Source organism: Oryctolagus cuniculus, chromosome 17 (assembly GCF_051225735.1).
Source record: "Oryctolagus cuniculus isolate XC-2025 breed Fujian yellow rabbit chromosome 17, ASM5122573v1, whole genome shotgun sequence".
Classification (NCBI taxonomy): Eukaryota; Metazoa; Chordata; class Mammalia; order Lagomorpha; family Leporidae; genus Oryctolagus; species Oryctolagus cuniculus.
The window spans coordinates 10,130,446-10,148,983 of record NC_142883.1 but is presented as its reverse complement, the minus strand read 5'-3'; the positions used below and the strand labels follow the sequence as shown (position 1 = coordinate 10,148,983).

General features: G+C 43.0%; 1 long non-coding RNA gene across 5 annotated transcripts in view; it reads left to right on the top strand.

Moving 5' to 3' along the window:
• Positions 1-18,538, top strand: part of LOC138846027 (uncharacterized) — a 58,234-nt gene that overhangs the window by 9,382 nt on the left and 30,314 nt on the right. The window contains exon 3 of one of the 5 annotated variants that reach the window (XR_016223499.1): positions 2,193-2,327. The exons of the other annotated variants lie outside the window; for them this stretch is intronic. This is a non-coding gene — a long non-coding RNA (uncharacterized LOC138846027). Of the gene's footprint in view, positions 1-2,192; positions 2,328-18,538 lie in introns of those variants that run through there. 5 annotated transcript variants of the gene reach the window in all.

Below are 18,538 nucleotides of genomic sequence, written 5' to 3'. Positions count from 1 at the left end.
AATATTTCCTGATTATCGTGACCCTGGGAATAGTTTTTCAGTCCCAGTTTTCAAGAGAAACTAGTGTTCTAAAAGGGCCAATTTAAGGATCTGGGATGTGGGTACTCTGGGTGGGCCTGAGTAGCAGAATAGGCCATTGAGGACCAAACCCTAGATGGGGTCACCATTGGCCAAGGCAAGCCCAGAGGGTTGGAATTGGGAGAGTTAGTTGAATGTGTAGTTTGTATCCTGGTGGGAATGGAAGGAGACCAGCAATTGGCAGACTTTAGGGTGGGGTCTGGCTTTATTAGAGGGGAGTCAAGTAGAATAAAGTATTGGGTCCTGATCAGGGCTCAGAAAAGAAGGTAAAAATAGAAACCAAGACCAGTGGGCCAGCCTAAGAGCCAGGAGAGTTGTAGGCTGTCTAGAGTACCTGACCTCATTTAAGGATCACAGTCAAGGTGACTGTGGAGTTTAGGACCTGATGCAGGGAACCTCGTAATTTGGTAGTCATGACAACAGGACAGCCAGATCTGGAATCAGGACTGTAAACCAGCTCCCGTCATTTGGGGTGGAGAGTGGCCAGCCACAGCTGCAGAGGCTACCAACACTATTGTTTCACACTCACAATGGGTGGGCTGCGACTGAGTCTTAAGGTGAAAGAAGTTGGTGAGTCCAATCAAAGAAATGTGGGGCACCAAGGGATGAGGAGCCACAGCCTATAATTTTGAGCATAAAGCAGAGGCAAAGCATTCTATTTGCCATCTGGAAGGAATGGGTGATCCCACACTGAACACATGTAAAGAAGTGTAGGAAGAAGAGATCTCAAATCATTTGTTTGTCACTCTCAGGAGGTCCTTAAAAATGTCTAAATCAAAATTGTCACCCTGTGCCACCTTTGAAACTTGATACTCATAGGAAGCATATTGACCCATGCCATTTAGATGGAATATACAAAAACAAAACAAAACAAATCAAAACAATAAAAACGAGGCTTACTTGTTGGTAACCAAGGCTAAAGGGCACATGAATTGCCTATACTCCCTAGGCCAAAGGAGAAAAAGGAGACAATTCAGTCTTCAAGAGTCACTGATGTCAGGGGTGAGTGTTTTGCTCCAGTGGTTAAGATAATGCTTGGGACTCCTGCATCCCAGACCAGAGTACCTGGTTTAAGTCCAGGCTCTGATTCCAATCCAGCTTCCTGCTAATGCATACCCTGGCAAGGCAGCAGATGGTAACTCAAGTAGTTGTGTCTCTGCCACCCAACATGAGAAATCCACACTGAGTTCTGGGCTCCTGGTTTTGTCCTGGCCCAGGCTTGGCTGTTGTGGACATTTGGGGAGTGAAGCAGGGGATGAACTATTTCTCTCTCTCTTTTTCCCTTTCTGCCTTTCAACTAAAATGAAATATATATATATATATATACTCCTCCTATATATATGAAATTATATATATATATAGTCTAGACACACATACACAGAGCTCTGTCAAGACAAAATTCTACTATCCTTCATAAATATAGTCATACATGCCTGAACAAAACATAGAAGTCTTTATTTGTGATTTTAGTTTCCTCTATTTTAGTTTCTCAAAATACTCAATGAGAAAATTTCAGAAATATACAACTTATAACTATCAAATTGCATGACATTCTGATTAATTTATTTTTATTTATTTATTAATTTATTTTTGATAGGCAGAGTGGACAGTGAGAGAGAGAGAGAGAGAAAGGTCTTCCTTTGCCGTTGGTTCACCCTCCAATGGCCGCCGCGGCCGGCGCACTGTGCTGATCCGAAGGCAGGAGCCAGGTGCTTCTCCTGGTCTCCCATGGGGTGCAGGGCCCAAGCACTTGGGCCATCCTCCACTGCACTCCCTGGCCACAGCAGAGAGCTGGCCTGGAAGAGGGGCAACTGGGACAGAATCCAGTGCCCCAACCGGGACTAGAACCAGGTGTGCTGGCGCCGCAAGGCGGAGGATTAGCCTAGTGAGCTGCGGAGCCGGCCGACATTCTGATTAGCATGATGAAATCTCCTGCCCTCCTCCTCCCTCCTGCCCAGGAGGTGAATCATCACTTTGTGCAGTGTTTCCACACTGTGTATACCACTTGCCCATTAGTCGCATGGAGGTTGTCTTGGTTATCAGATTGATTGTCATGGTGGTGTCAGAGTTGCTGTGCTCAAGTAACCCTTGTCCCACTTGATAATGGCCCCCAGGAGCAGAGGCAGTGATACTGGCAATTCCGAGGTGCCAAGAGAAGCCACCGTCATTTCTTCAAGTAGCTCACATCACCACAAGAAGAATGAGTCCAGGACAGTAGGAATTTTGGAAGAGACCACACTCACATAACTTTTATTAAAGTATATTGTTGTATTTGTCCTATTTTGTTTACTGTTGTTAAACTCTTACTGTGCCTAATTTAGAAATGAAACCTTAACATTGGTCCATATGCATAAGATTCATGGTATATATAGGGTTTGGTACTACCTGAGGTTTCAGGTGTTCACTGGGGGTCTTTGGACCCTATCCTCTATTGATAAGGGGAGAACACTGTACTCGATTAGATCCTTTGAGCTGTCACAGTGATTTCCAGGGAATGTAATGTTTTCTAACATCGGATTGGAAGATCTGGGGCCCAAGAGAATTGGAAGGCAGGGGCAGTGGGAACGGGGGTGGGTGGGGGCATGGGGTGATTAGCATCCCAATATGCATCCCAGACCTGATGAACATAGGCAAGCAGTTTCTTTGGCATAGTCTCCAATTTAATGAATGGACGTCTCTTGTGGTCAGAGTAAGTTATGGAAAATGTAGTGTTAATATCTTTGGCATATGAGTAGAGGATCATTAAGAGCTAAAGGATAGGAAACATTTCCTAGGGATGTAAGATGGGGAGCAGGCAGGGAAAGTGGGCAGATGTGGCTGGGAAAGGCTCCACGAAAACTCTCCATTTTCCCTCTTGTTAATCCGTAAAAGACTTTCTGGTATTCTCTTATGGAAACTTCGGAAGCAGATGGAAATATTTTCAGATGTATAATACACTTGGGCCTGTGACATGAATTTCCATTTTCCTTGCAAGAGTGAGCACAGTGCAGTTTTGCATTATCCTTTGGTTGTCAGCAAACATTCGCAGGGGAAATGATGTTTTATGCTGTGGCTTCTAGTCAGTTTAGAAGGAACTGTCTGATTTGTGAACAAGGAACAGCATAAAAGCTCTGCTCTAGTTCTTTCCATTGTATTCCAACATTATGGTTTACTTCATGTCAGGTAGTTGATAATCCTGAACTTTGTCAGCAATTCAGCCAATTTGGCAATTTTTTTTTCTCTTTCCCCCCAAAGAAATGATGTCTTTTTTGGTTAAAAACCAATACAAACAACTTTTTGGAGATGGAATCAATGTCTCAATATAATTTTCATCAGACAACTGCATCCATTTCAAATTATAAAATTATTTTTTGGTAAGACATTCTGATTTCAAATATTTACTGAGGATATGGTATAGTCTTTTAAAAAATGAGTGTGTACTGGTGTACCAGAAGCAATGTCAGTAATAATATCTACAGATATTTACAGAGTAAAATCTGTATGCAGCATTTTCACAGGCCTATTTGATTGCCTTAACACCAAAACATGCTGAATTCACATATACCATCCAAAGAGTGGCACTCGGACACTTAGCTTTGCATATACCATCACCATGCAACGGTAACTGGAACGTTACCTTACTTGTCCTCAACCTCGGGAGCTAGTGCTCTTCCCATTAGTGTAATGAACCATATCAGTGCTGAATGGACAGCTCTGGACAAAGGTTACCATTGTCTTCATGGGGACTGAGGGATGGCTTGTAAAGGAATATGGGCTCCCAAAATTAAGTGCAAAATTGTGTGTGTATGTTACACGCGCATTTTCTGGAGAGCAGTAACATTCTGCAACCAATTAAGTGAAAGGGTAAAATATATTATTTACATTAAAAAAGAGTACCACATTTATTATGCATTTTAGTAATGTGTCCCATCTCCTATCCAGACCAGATAATTAAATGATTGTAACACATTAACACTCAAACATCTACAGCAACTTTTCTCTTTTAAGCACTATCTATATATTAAATATATTTAAAATAACTGAATATTTGTATGTAATATTAAAACATATTATACTTTGTACAATATATGTACTTCATATATTCTTTATATAATACTTTATACTATATGGTACTATGTTATAATGATCATACATATTTACTATGTACTTTATATATAATGGTTATATTATTAAAATCTATGTGGGAACTTCAAGAAGTTCATGAAAAATGGAATTGAAAGTTTTTCTTGGTGCAAAAATTTTGAAACCCATGAGTAATTTTTTCATAACATGCATTTTAAGAGATTTATTTATTTATTTGAGAGGTAGAGTTACAGAGAAGGAGAGAGAGAGAGAGAGAGAAAGAAAGAGGTCTTCAATCTGCTGTTTCACTCCCCAGATGGCCACATGGCCTGAGCTGAGCTGATCTGAAGCCAGGAGTCAGGAGCCCCCTCTGGGTCTCCCATGTGGATTCAGGGGCCCAAACACTTGGGCCATCTTCTATTGCTTTCCCAGGCCATGGCAGAGCGCTGGATCAGAAGAGGAGCAGCTGGTGTCCATATGGAATGCTGGTGCCACAGTGGGGGGCTATAGCGCACTATGCCATAGCCCATGCCCCACAATGTGCATTTTCAATGAAATTTCTGAAGAACCATTGTATTAGTACAGTATATACTTAATATATAGATTTATTACACCCTAACAAATACACTTTATAATATTTTTACTGCCCAATGGCAGCTTAAATCAAAACATTTTTAAGATTTTTATTTATTTATTTGACAGGTAGAGTTACAGCCAGTGAGAGAGAGACAGAGAGAAAAGTCTTCCATCCGATGGTTCACTCCCCAAATGGCCTCAAAAGCCGGAGCTGTGCCAATCTGAAGCCAGGAACCAGGTGCTTCCTGCTGGTCTCCCACACGGGTACAGGGGCCCAAGGACTTGGGCCATCTTCTACTGCTTTCCCAGGCCACAGCAGAGAACTAGAATGGAAGAGGAGCAGCTGGGACTAGAACAGGTGCCCATATAGGATGCTGGCGCCACAAGTGGAGGATTAACCTACTGTACCAAGGCACCAGTCCCAAATCAAAACTTTTTTTAAAAAAGATTTGTTTATTTGAAGAAGTTACAGAGACAGAAGAGACAGAGATCTCTCTTCTGATTTACTTGCCAAATGGCTGCAATGGCTGGGGCTGGGCTAGTCTGAAGCCAGGAGCCAGGAGCTTCATCCAGGTCACCCATGTACATGAGCAATATTCCGCTGTTTTCTCAGATGCATTAGCAAGGAGCTGGTCTGAAGTGGAGCAGCCTAGACACGAACTGCAGCCCATATGAGATGACAGTGCTGCAGACTTTGGCTTAGAACCCGGTGTCACAGTGCTGACCCCAATCCAAAACTTAGAGTTCACTATGTTGTTAATGGAGGTAGAGGAGAGGAAATTTTGGCAAAAGAGCAGAAAATCATTCTGAAACATTTGATCATTACTGTTTCATGGAACACAATGATGCTCCCTTAAACTATTTGTTTTCATTTTGTTGAGAAACACCCTATTAATCTTAGATCTACAATTAATGTATGGTATGGTATGGATATGAGTGAACCACAGAAAAAGTTGGAGAAAAGTTGTAGATATTTAAATTAAGTAACTGGCTTTAAAACTATCCAAGAAAATTTTTGTGGGGAGCAATCCGGACTAGACTAAGTTACTCGAATTAAGACTTATTCTATGCATCTGCTCTCCCACAATATGGCGCTGGGAGAGAAGTAAACAGCTTCCGCACAGCTGCCTCCAGTTCAACCAATAAACTGTAGGACTTGCTCCTGATTGGAGAGCAGCGTACTCGGCGTGTGGGCAGCCGAGTTAGGATTGGCGGAGGAGGACTATAAAGGAGGAGAGAGACGGCATGCACCGGGAACATCTATGGGGAACATCTAAGGGAACCCGTGCAGCCCCCGAGAAAGCCGGCCGGCGGTGTGCCGCTCCCCTGCGGAAGTGGGGAATGTGGCCAGGGGGAACTGCCCTTCCACGGAGGTGGAAGGGATAGTAGCCAACCCGGGAAGAACCAGCAGCAAACCCGGGGAAGGCCGAGCAGACGAAAGAACAGCGCAGGGTCCTGTGTTGCTCCTCCACGAAGAGGGGGAGCGACATAATGGTGCCGTGACTCGGATAGGAAACCTAGGACGGATAGAAAACTTAGGAGGGAAGAAACGTGACTCGGATAGGAAACTTAGGACGGATACGAAACTTAGGAGGGAAGAAACGGGAAGAAGCAGGAAAATACCGGAGAGAGAGACTAGAAGAGCCTAGGGGAAAGCCAGACGAGAAAGGTGCTGGAAGAAGCTATTGAAAGCCTAGGCATAGACTCGGATATGGACTGTGGGAAAGAAGTTAGGATTGAAAGCGAAAGTGAAAGCTTTCATAGACTCGGATGCGGACTATGGCGGGGAAGCTAGGAGATTGAAAGCGAAAGTGAAACCTGGAGGAGGCTTGGACTCGGATACGGACTGTGGGGAGAAGCCAGGAGAAATGAGAGGAATATTGTTGGAAGAAAACTTAAGGAAACATACCGGGTAGAGAAAAATGTTAGGGAAATTGAAGCCGCGGGGGGCAGGCCGAGGCGGAAACGGAAGCCACTTTGGGGTTCTCAAGTTAGCCCGGGAATAGGGGGCGAAAAGTTGAAACCAGAAGCTGAGACGTAAGCCAGATTGGGATCCGTCTGATTAGCCCGGGGAGCAAAGGACGGGAAGCCAAATCGTGGGGCGGAGACGTACGCTGGGTTGAATTCGCCAGGCTAGCCCGGGGAACTTGGATTGAATGCTAGTGGTGGAGACGCAAGCTACGCTGTGTTACTCGCGGAAGCCGCCGCGTGCAGAGAGAGCACGGGGCGTGAATAGATAGGGAACGCTGGCGTAGGCCGTGGTTTAGACGTGAAAGGGTTAAGCGTGGAGACCGCGGAGCGCGCGAAGCCGAGCCGCGCAAAGCCGGGAAGCTGCGTAGATGAGAGAGGCGCGCGGGCTGAAGCGGCGCAGAGCCGGGAACCCGCCGGCGGGGCGAGGTGCCGGAAAGCCGCAGGGATAAGAGAAACAGAAGTTTAGAAGTAAAGTGAGAAAAATAGGAATGCTGGAAGATAGAAGTAAAATGGGAGAAATAGGAATGCCCGGAGATAGAGAAATAGAGAAATAAAAAGGCCTCCCTACAACACTGCAATGTGAGAGCTTGGATTCGGTCTGCCTAATTAAGTGAGGCGATGAGCACCTGCGGGCAGCTACCAGCTTATGCGCCGCAGGTCACCGAAGACAGGCACGAATTAACATCAGTAAGGCTTCCCCACAATACAACAATATTAAGCTTGGATTCGGTCTGCCTGATTTAAGGCGGTAAGCGCCAGCAAGCAGCTCGACCAGAGTATGAGCTGCAGGTCACCGAAGATAGGCACGAACCAACACTAATAAGTCTCCCCCACAAAAAGGCAATGAGAAGGCTTGGATTCGGTTTGCCTGATAGGTTTTGTAAGCCCCTGCGGGCAGAGCAGAGCATGCGCTGCAGGGCACCGAACACAGGCACGCATCAGCGCCTAAAAACCTCCTCACAATGGCGAAGAGAGGACCCGGATTCGGTTTGCCTGATAGGACTTGTAAGAGCCTGTGGCAACTCTAGCAAGTAGAGCAGAGTGTGTGCCGCGGGACACCGAAGACAGGCGCGTATCAACGCTAAAAAATAAAAAGAAAGGGGGATCTGTGGGGAGCAATCCGGACTAGACTAAGTTACTCGAATTAAGACTTATTCTATGCATCTGCTCTCCCACAATATGGCACTGGGAGAGAAGTAAACAGCTTCCGCACAGCTGCCTCCAGTTCAACCAATAAACTGTAGGACTTGCTCCTGATTGGAGAGCAGCGTACTCGGCGTGTGGGCAGCCGAGTTAGGATTGGCGGAGGAGGACTATAAAGGAGGAGAGAGACGGCATGCACCGGGAACATCTATGGGGAACATCTAAGGGAACCCGTGCAGCCCCCGAGAAAGCCGGCCGGCGGTGTGCCGCTCCCCTGCGGAAGTGGGGAATGTGGCCAGGGGGAACTGCCCTTCCACGGAGGTGGAAGGGATAGTAGCCAACCCGGGAAGAACCAGCAGCAAACCCGGGGAAGGCCGAGCAGACGAAAGAACAGCGCAGGGTCCTGTGTTGCTCCTCCACGAAGAGGGGGAGCGACAAATTTTCTCTTAACAATTTCTATGAATGTTTTGAGCATGCATATGCCTGGTAGTGTTTTTGGGTGGGGGGTTGTGTTTTCCTTTCTTGGTCAGTGTCTCAGCTGCGCATGTGATGTCTCACATGTCCCCAGCACTGATGAGTAAAATTAAAACAACTCGAGGCTTCTCTCTTATGCTGCCTTCTCTCTTCTCTCAACTGAAAATTGAAATTGTTAAGCATCTTCATATAAAGCAAATAATACAGATCATCAGGTTGTAGTTCTCCTTCTGTCCTGTTCTGTGTAAAGTTATATTTATGTTGATAATATGGGGAGTGATCAAATTTCTATATTAAACTTTGGAGAGAAATAGTCTCACATTGTGGAAGTTTCAAGCAAAGACCCCTTTTGGACACACTTGAGAATTTAGACATCTCTATCGTTCAGAGCTCAAAGGAAACTGAACATTCTAGTGTGTGTATATATATATGTATATATTATATATATTTGAATTTATGGTACATACAAAGAATGCGTACGTGGTCCTCTGAGGTGAGGAATTTTTAATCGGAAAATTCTAATCCAGGTTTTGTAGCCCTTGAAAGAGAAAAATTTAACTTGGCCACAAGGTGGTAGCAAAACACACTGGATTTCCTTCGTGCGGGGAAGCAAGAACAATCCGCCTCCTGGCTGCAGCGGAATGGTGAAGGGAAAAGAAAGAACTAATTGAAGAACCTGGGTTTTGAGCCACCCTCAGCATAAAAACAGTGAAACTGTGAGCCAGGACGGGGCGGGGGGCCTCTACTTTGTAGGATAGTTGAATACATGAGACCAGCTTTCTAGGTGTTTCTTGTAAAGGGTTAGATCCAATAGCTAAAACCCAACAGTTGCTCATTTCAGTTAACAGGGGAGCACAAGGTAAATTCCTCTTCCTCCTCCTCCCACTGAGATCCTCCTGCAAACCAGGGACAAAGAACAACGGGGGAAAGTGACAATTCGATTAACTTTTGAAAAGAAGCTTCCTGTTTCGCAGAAGCAGCCACAGATGCCCGTGACCCACTTACCAATTACCAGGCACTTCAGCTGGGAAACTTCCAGAAATACAGGAGAGTCCAGGGCAATGATCAGATTTGGATTTGGTTGCCAGGCATGCTGGCTGTGAAATTGTATAGCCTTGGGCTGGCCTCTTAATCTATAGGTGTTTGGGTTTCTTCACTTGTAGGATGAGGTTAATACAATAGGTTGTTTTAAAGCATACCTGTCACCCTTTTAGCTCAGTGTCTGGCCTATGGTTAAGAATTCAAGGAACTTAGCAGTTGTAAAATGATTATAATAGATGTAGTAGTGTTGAGTATTCATTTCTTAGTGGTTAACTGATGGTTATTTCATTTTTAGAACTAGTGTGAGAGATGGGTTTTAATTTCCTACCATTTTTATAGATAATAAAAGTTGAATTTCAAAAAGGTTGACTGCCTGGTTAATATAACTTAGATGGAAGAGCTGAGGCTTGAGACTAAGAGCTTTTGATTCATAGGTGCTGTTTCTGCCATGTGCCTACCCACATTATTTTCCCCTGATATTGGTAGCTCTTGAAGTCGTCAGAGTCACCTGCAGGTGTTGGAAATGTCTTAGCAGCTGGAGTGGGCCAGCACAGGGCAGACTCATGACCCTCTTCCCTAGCACGGATCAGGGCAGCAGAGGCTGTGGGAGGGAGGAGAGGGGAGACTTCCTTGCAGTCATGGAAGAAGTGGTTGCCACCCAACTGTTTCAGACCCAAACCAGGCTCAGCTAAAAAATCTATTTATAGCAACAGGACTTTAAACTCATGACCGCATCCATTTGTGCATCTCCTACATCCAGAGCCATCCTTGTCTGCAGGATTAAGTGTTGAAATTAGTTGACTCAGCTCTGGTGATGCCTGGAGTTATTGTATGTTCTAGTCTTTTTAAGGAAGAATCTAAATGCATAGAATTTGCTTCACCTAGTCTCTCTTAATATGACAAAATGCACCCTTTGTCTAAATGAGGCGGGACCCCTCTTTCCATTTTATTTGGAGTAGCTCTCCTCACAGACCTGTAAAAGCATGTTGCTCACCATGTGTCTTAAATAATTGCATGGAGTGTGCTTTATAAATTACAATTACAACCAGGCAAACCAAACCCTAAGAACAAAAACTCTTGGGTTAAAGGAGCTTAATTATCCCCATAATCTTCATTATTTTAAATCAGTAGTTTCTCTCATAAGATAGATGAATAGCACAAAGAAAAAGCCTAATAACCTACAAAGTATATACACTGTTATTTTTTTTAAAAGGATTATTTTATTTATTTGCGAGGTAGAGTTACAGAGAGAGACAGGGAGAGACAGAAAGGTATTGCATTCCCCAAAGGGCCGCAATAGCTGGAACTTAGCTGATCTGAAGCCAGCAGCCAGGAACTTCTTCTGGGTCTCCCGTGTGGGTGTGGAGAGGGGCCCAAGCACTTGAGCCATCTTCTACTGCTTTCCTAGGCCATAGAAGAGCAGCTGGGATAGAACCAGTGCCTGTATGAGTTGCCAGTGCCGCAGGCAGAGGCTTAGCACACTAGGCCATAGCACTGGACTAGTATATGTACTCTTATTCCCTTCATATTAATACTAGAGGAACACAAGGGATTTCTCTTGGTGTTCACTTATTTTCACAAATTATTTGACAGAAACTTCACTGTACCTTCAGAAGGATAGAAGCTGTTGTCTGATCCTCGCTTCCTCATGTAATGCCATGGGCATTGCAAAGGAGAATGGAGTCTGATCAGAATCCTTCATGTTACACATTCTGTTGCTAAAAGTGTTCAAATGGCAATTGGCCACCATGGCATCAATTTCAAAAGATTAAAGTGAATGGAGAATGTCCTTAGCATATCTACTTAACCACCTGTTGACTTTGAAAGCCGTATTTGAGGGGCCAGGGTCGCAGTGCAGTGGGTTAAGCTTTCACTTCTGATGCCACCAGCCCACATCGGGGCACCAGATGGAGTTCTGGCTTCTTTGCTTCAGCTTCAAGCTAATGCACCTACGGCCATAGATGATGACAGAAATACTTAGGTTCCTGCTGCCCATGTAGGAGGCCAGGATGGAGTTCCTGGCTCCTGGTTTTGACCTAGTTATTATGAGCATTTAGGGAGGGAAACAGTGGGTGGAAGATAGCTCTCTTGCTCTCTCTGTCTTTATGTCTTTGTCTCTCTGTCTCTGTCTGTCTTTCAAATATATAAATAAATATTTATATAAATCAGGTTTGAAAATCAGTATTCTTTTATATCATAAATGTAAATTGTCTTGTTTTCTCTTCTGTGCCCTTGACACTGAATAGCTATGCACTGGGGGACAATTCTAGGCAGACTCTATTTATCTTTATTGAGGGTGGGTCTTGAAAACCATGGTATTTCTTCACATTTTTCTCTCTACAGAGCAAGGGGCAGGGTGACTGTGTCAGAACTTAGGGTAAGGTAGAGCATGAATGGAGGTTAAAGGTCAATGGCTTCTCTAAGGTCTTACTCCATTCTTGGTTTTTTAGAGCTGGACATAGCCTCTTTGAGCCCTGAGGAGAGCTCCGTGATACTTGTTGGGTCCCCTACCTGCAGATGAAGCTACTGTGAAACATCATTAAATTCGTGGCAGATTTCTTATGCACTGTGTTTCTTTAAACACTTGAGAAGTTATCCTGTAAAACATGGAGAAGGAACAGTCACCTTAGAAAATGCATACATTGTACTTTTTACCAAGGTTCCTCTATTCATTCTTGATAAGCTGTAGAATACTGTTTCTCTTCTGACACCGTGCTTCAGTTTTAAGGACGCAATGAGACACTTGCTAAATATTTGTAAGGGAGGTTCTTAGGTTGGTTTTCAACATGGAAACCTGTTCTTGCCAAACAAACAAGTAAACACAGACACTATTTATGCATTTAATCAGAAATGTGTCTGTATGGCTCATTCCCAAAGCTGCCAGAATATCAGAGGATGTTGGAACTCCTGTAGAAAAGAAGCCAGGATAGTCACTGATGTTTTTTGTCTTCCCTCCCCTCCCCCACTCCTGTGTTCGCTCCTCCTGCCCTATCCTCTCTTCTTTCCCTTTTCTTTCTTCCTCCCCTCTCCTCCTCCTCCTCCTTCTTAAGAAATCACATAATTTGAGACATTGCCACAGATGATTTAGAACATATATTTACTTTCCTTTTTTGGAAATGACCTAAAAGGAAAATATGATGTAAAGGAAGCAAACAACAGTTAGAATAGCTCGTCTTTCTCTGTGTGAGAACTTGGATTTTGAGTAGAGATTCATCTTTACAGCAGCGTCATATGCAGGTCACTGGGGACTCCGCGCTCATTGTCAGGGTGATGTTATGTGCTGTTTTGGAAAATGAAAAGATGATTTAATCTTGTGTGTGTGCTAACAGAATTACCCCCACCATCCCATGGGAGTGGCAGAGTAAGGATGTTACTCCAGTGGCATCAGGAAGCCTAACTATGGGTCTCTGGGGATGTGGGGTGACTGCCAGGCAATCTGGAACTTCAGTTGTGTTCACAAGGGCCCCTCAATCCTTGCTTAGGCTGTAGACCTCTGTTTTATTCTGACTCTGCCTCTTCAGGTTGCCTTCCTTCCCCAGTGTAGGTGAGACAGCTCCATCAGGTTAGCCAGCAAAGACAAGTAAGGCAGGAAAACCTGATGTCTACCCAGGAGAGGTCCCTGTATCCATGAAGTTAAATGTATCTCAATAGCTTTCTCTGTAAAACAGCAAACAAGCCTAAACAAAATCGGAAACGAATAAAATATCAACAATTACAATACACTGAGCCAAACCAAGAATCATCCTTTATTTCTCTGGGTTCAAGATTTTTAAACTAATTTTTAAGAACTCATTATTATAAAAATACAATATTTACAGGTAGGAAATATACATAAGCAAGCAGAATAAAATGTGCTTCATCTACAAATCAAGCAAGTAGAGACAAATAGTTAACGTTTTAAGGAATAGCCTGTTGATGTGTATGTATGTATGTGTGTATGTATATGTGTGTATATGTGTGTGTATGTTTCTCTTCTGAATGCATTCAATACTAATGTAAATTTACAAAAATGGAAACACTTTTGCTTTTGTTCCACTTAGCATACTCAAGTGTACCCAAATTAATGTAACTGACCATTATTTGATATGTAAGGTGTTTTGCAATTTTTCCTTCTTATAAGTTTTATGAAAAACTGTTCCTGTAGCCCAACTTTTGTGAGAGTACAGATGCTTACTTAGGATAAATTTATAAAGGTAGGATTTCTATGTTTAAGATTAAGAACATTTTAAAATTTTTGTTATTAAATAATGCTGAGATACTATAAGGTCTTACTCATATATTCTCTCATCAGTATTTGAACTACCCTGCTTCTAATCCCTGAAGTTAAAGAAAATATTTAACAGTGAATTTTTCAAAAAAATATTTTTGTATTTATTTATTTGAAAGGCAGAGTTACATAGAGATAAACACGCACACACACACACACACACACAGAGGGAGAGAGAGAGATCTTCTAGTTGCTGGTTCATTACTCAAACAGCCACAAAGGCTATGGTTGGACCTGGCCAAAGCCAGCAGCCAGGAACTCCAACTGGGCCTTCTACATGTGTGGTAAGGACCCAAGTACTTGGCCCATCTTCTGCTGTTTTCCTAGGTGCATTAGCAGGAAGCAGGTTTGGAAGTGGAACAGCTGGGACTTGAACCAGTGCTCATATGGGATGCTGGAGTCACTCAGTCAGTAGCTTAACCCAGCCACTGAAAGGGGATTTTTTTTTTTTTTAAAGAAGAATGATGAGGCAGCTTAATTTTGCCATCCTGGATAATGACTATTTCTAAACCAGGCTCTTTCTCAGGAATTCACTTGTTACCGAAAGACTTGGAGTCCTATTGAAGACAGAAGCCTACAAAAGTGACCGTGCCAATGGTATTGTTCATTCACTTAGAAGAAAGGTCACGTCTTTCTTGCTTTATTCAAAGGGGCGGAAGCTGGCTTGCTTCCAGGTGGGATATCCTGATTGGAAGTCAACTCTGACACTCAGCTTTGCTCCTTCCTCACGGTTCTTTGGGTGTAAGTTCCTTAAAGAAGAGTGTGATGTCTACACATGCTGCTTTGCACATACACAGTGCACTAGACATGGTCGACCTTACTCATTCAAGGGGAGGGGAGAGGAAAGAGGCTGAGAAACACGGAAGTTCTTCCTGGTAAGTCTATATCAAAGATTAGTGTTTGTCTCATGGGCAGCTGTTCCACTAATTATTTGTGTTAGTGCCTGCCAACACTACATTCAGTGCTGCACAATATGCTTAGGTCACAGTCCTGGCTAGACCTTTTATATTAGCCTTTAAAATAATATTTTACATTTGCAACACTCTCTACAGTTGAGGGAGTGTTTTTATGTGGATAAGCTAATGCACAGTGGGTGGACAGATTGGGTGGTACTTAATGCTTTTACCTATATTTGAATAATGCTCAATTTCAGGCCTTCTGAAGATTTCTCCTGATTCAGATTTATGATTTAAGTCCTTATTTATAAAATCCAATGATGGGCTCAACTCTTCTCTCCTATTTCTTAATGGGATGCAATAAAATATGTGGTTAGCTGCTATGACACATTTAAATAAATAGAAAAGATATAAAAGTCAAATGTGTGGCAAGATATGCTTTCACTCAGTGCCTTGTCCCCTGTAAGTCAACATGAAAAACTCCTGTGGGTCTTGGATTAGAAAAAATCCCCAAGCATCTTTCATGCATGGCTGGAAGTGTAAGGCTTGGTATCCTGGCTCTGATCCAGTGCAAAGGGGAATTTCAAGAGCTGGTTCACATATTTGTAATTTTCCAGTTTCGTGCACACATTTCCCATCCTGGCCATGTGTGCTCTCTGGGAGCAGCCAGCAAACTGCTTGTGCAAAAACTCCTTGGTATCTTAAAACCATTAAGTGCTGTGGGAGGATTTTGGATGAAGAGTTCAGGGAAATCATTAATTTTGTAACTACGGTGTTGTCACTAGCACAATTCTGGACTTGCAATGTTTTATTAGTGTGGCTTGCATTATTAGTTTACTTGGGGGGATCATTATGAAATGTTGATGTTCTCTTTCCACCCTGGGGAAACCCAATAAATTGGAGGAAATAAAAAGGTATAGGTTTTTGTTGTTGTTGTTTTTAATTCTGGTTTATAAGCTGTGGTGCTCTCTTAAATGCTTCAGAAATCTACAAAAAGATTGGTTAATTCCAAAAAAGATGATGTCGGTGTAGGGACCCTCTAAGGAGGCTTTAGGGAGCAGAAGGGACCCAGAAGTTCCTTGCAAAAGCAGCATACCATCTCCACTGAATGAAATGGTGGAGTCTCACAAATGCTCAAAAGTCTTGGGTTAGAAAGACAAACCAAAGCCAGAACTGCACGCTTAGAGAAATCTCCCAACAAGATGCACACATGTGGTGTGTGCTATGAGAGCTGTGTGGCCCAGCATGCATGCTTGGTGGGCTGTTCATTGTGAGAATCTGCCCTGATCATCACTGAACACGGCAGCCATGACTGGCAGAAACCCTTGTAAGAGGAAGGGCAGAGCAGCAGGAGATATTTGCACACAAAATACATCCATTGTAAACTTTTATCTGAGCCCACAGCCCTTCTTGACGACTACCCTCAATCCCAACACTCTGTTGGAAGATCTGTGCTCTTTACAGTATTGGCTGGATGTAAGTGATAGTACCCACACACATGAACGAGAGCTTGCTTGTGGCACATTAAGTATCTCTTAATGCTCTTTCCATACCAGGATGGAACCATGTTTACTTTAAATAGTTGTATCATATTCTACAGTATGGATATACTCTCCATGTGTGAGGGCACTATAACACGTTCATGGAAAAATGACTTATATTTAAGTTTAACGGTGCAAAAATTATAAATTCATGCATCATTATTCTCATACTATGCATTTTCCATCAACTTTATGCAGACTCCTCATATGCATGGGTTTAAGCTTTGTGTATGTGCATGATAGCATGATAAGCTTATTTATTTATTTATTTTTTGACAGGTAGAGTGGACAGTAAGAGAGAGACAGAGAGAAAGGTCTTCCTTTACTGTTGGTTCACCCTCCACTGGCCACCGCGGCTGGCGCCCTGCGGCCGGCACACCGCGCTGATCCGAAGGCAGGAGCCAGGTACTTATCCTGGTCTCCCATGGAGTGCAAGGCCCAAGCACTTGGGCCATCCTCCACTGCATTCCCTGGCCACAGCGAGAGCTGGCCTTGAAGAGGGGCAACCAGGACAGAATCCGGCGCCCTGACCGGGACTAGAACCCGGTGTGCCGGCGCCGCAAGGTGGAGGATTAACCTAGTGAGCCGCGGCGCTGGCCGATAAGCTTATTTTTAAAAGTACATTTTCTGGGTGTCCCAATGACAACTCAACAACTGTGGCAATTGCCAGCCCTCATAAATCCTCTTATGGAGAATAATGATTTGATATCAACATCCAGGACAAATATAAGACTTACTACTTTTTAAGGTTATCTAAGAAAAATATTTAATTGGTTCATGGTTTTTAAGGTTTTATGTGAGGGTACTTCAAAAATCTCATGGAAAATGGAATTGAAAAATAAGTTTATATTGGTGTGTAGGTTTTTCTATCATATACATTTTTCATGAACTTTTTGTGGACTCCTTTTATTTCTGTCTAACAGGCAGGGAAAATTTATCTAAGATCAAGTGGAAAGTATTATAGTATTATTATAGGGTGACCCATGCAGGGGAGTATTTTACTTAAGGTTCTAAGTCTTCTAAGTTTCATAGCATAAATATTTGGTGTTTCATAAATAATGAAAAACATGCTTTGCCCTGATGACTTGTGTTACTGTAATCATTTGGAATATAATAGTGATAATAATAATACTGCTCTCAGAGTCTCTGAGAACAAGGAGTACAGGGAAAATTGCTGAAAGATTAATTGTCATCTCCCATGATTTGTAAGGGCAGAGTTTATCTTCTATAGTCTACTTTGGGAATTTCAAACTGAAATATCATATTGGAGTGAGTGATTGGCTTTGAATTCTGGCACCTGTAATGGAGATAACCTGGATTTTTTGGGAAATTTGATGATATTTATAGTACATTTAAAAAAAATTTGGACAAGAAGATATGTTTCTTGAAGGGTTGTTAAAGAGTAGGTCTTTCTGGAAGAGATGAATTTTGACCATACTCAAGCTGACTTCCTGAATGCTGTTTGAAATCCTAATATTTGGAGGAGTGCTTGTATTTACTCCTAAACAGGCAGGGACTCTTTGCTGATTCCCTGGCAAAGAGGTATGGCATTTCCAGTCACTTGGGCTGAGGAAATAGAACACTCTTCCTCCCACAGGGTTCAACTCTGCACTGTGCAAAAGAATTGGCCTTGGTAGACACATGACTCGGTGTGATTTACTTTGTGTTCACGAGAGGAAAGCAAACGACCCTCCAACATCTAACGGATATTGAACAAATGTACATGCAGTATTTACCGTGCACTGTCAATTGTGTTGTTCCCTTTTGGGGATGTACAAATAAATTATCAGAAGTTTCTGAACTATCTACCCCCACCATCCTCTTCTCTAGGCAGGATTTTCCTTTTATCTTTACCTAAAAGTCCCAAGTCAGATAATGTTCAGGATTGTGTCCTGTCTTCCCAGAAACAGCAGCACATCTGGGACTGTGGCCTTGGGGTTGCTTGAACTTGACTCTTTGCCCATTCTTCTTGTCTGTGACCTGGACCCCTTTGTAGAGCAGCTTTTTGTTTTGTTCCTGAGCCTACTGCTGGCCTCTTCAGATTTTGTGCCTGTCCATCTGTCCACCCCTGTCTGACCCAAGTCCAGTTTCAGTTTCCCTGCGTCTTGGATTCAACCCTTGTCACTTCTGGGATCTGCCCCGTCTTGGCCTCAATTCTAGTTCTCCGGCAGTCTGTCTTCCTCTCAGCTCACAGACTAATGAGCCATGGAGTGTACCTGTCACGATCTTACACAGCTGTTCTCAAGGGAGGCTGTGCAAGAGGACATGTGCTTTGGTGAAAAATTATTGTTTTTTAAGGGAAACTGGTTGTACTCCCCAGGGAAGCTGTGAAAATACATCTATGATGTCACTTGTGGTTATTGCATAGTAGTTATGAACACATTCTGGAATTAGATGACTTGACTATCTCATTTGCTTCATATCTGTATAACTTTGAAGAGGTTATTATTTTTTATTTTTTATTTTATTTTTTTTTTGACAGGCAGAGT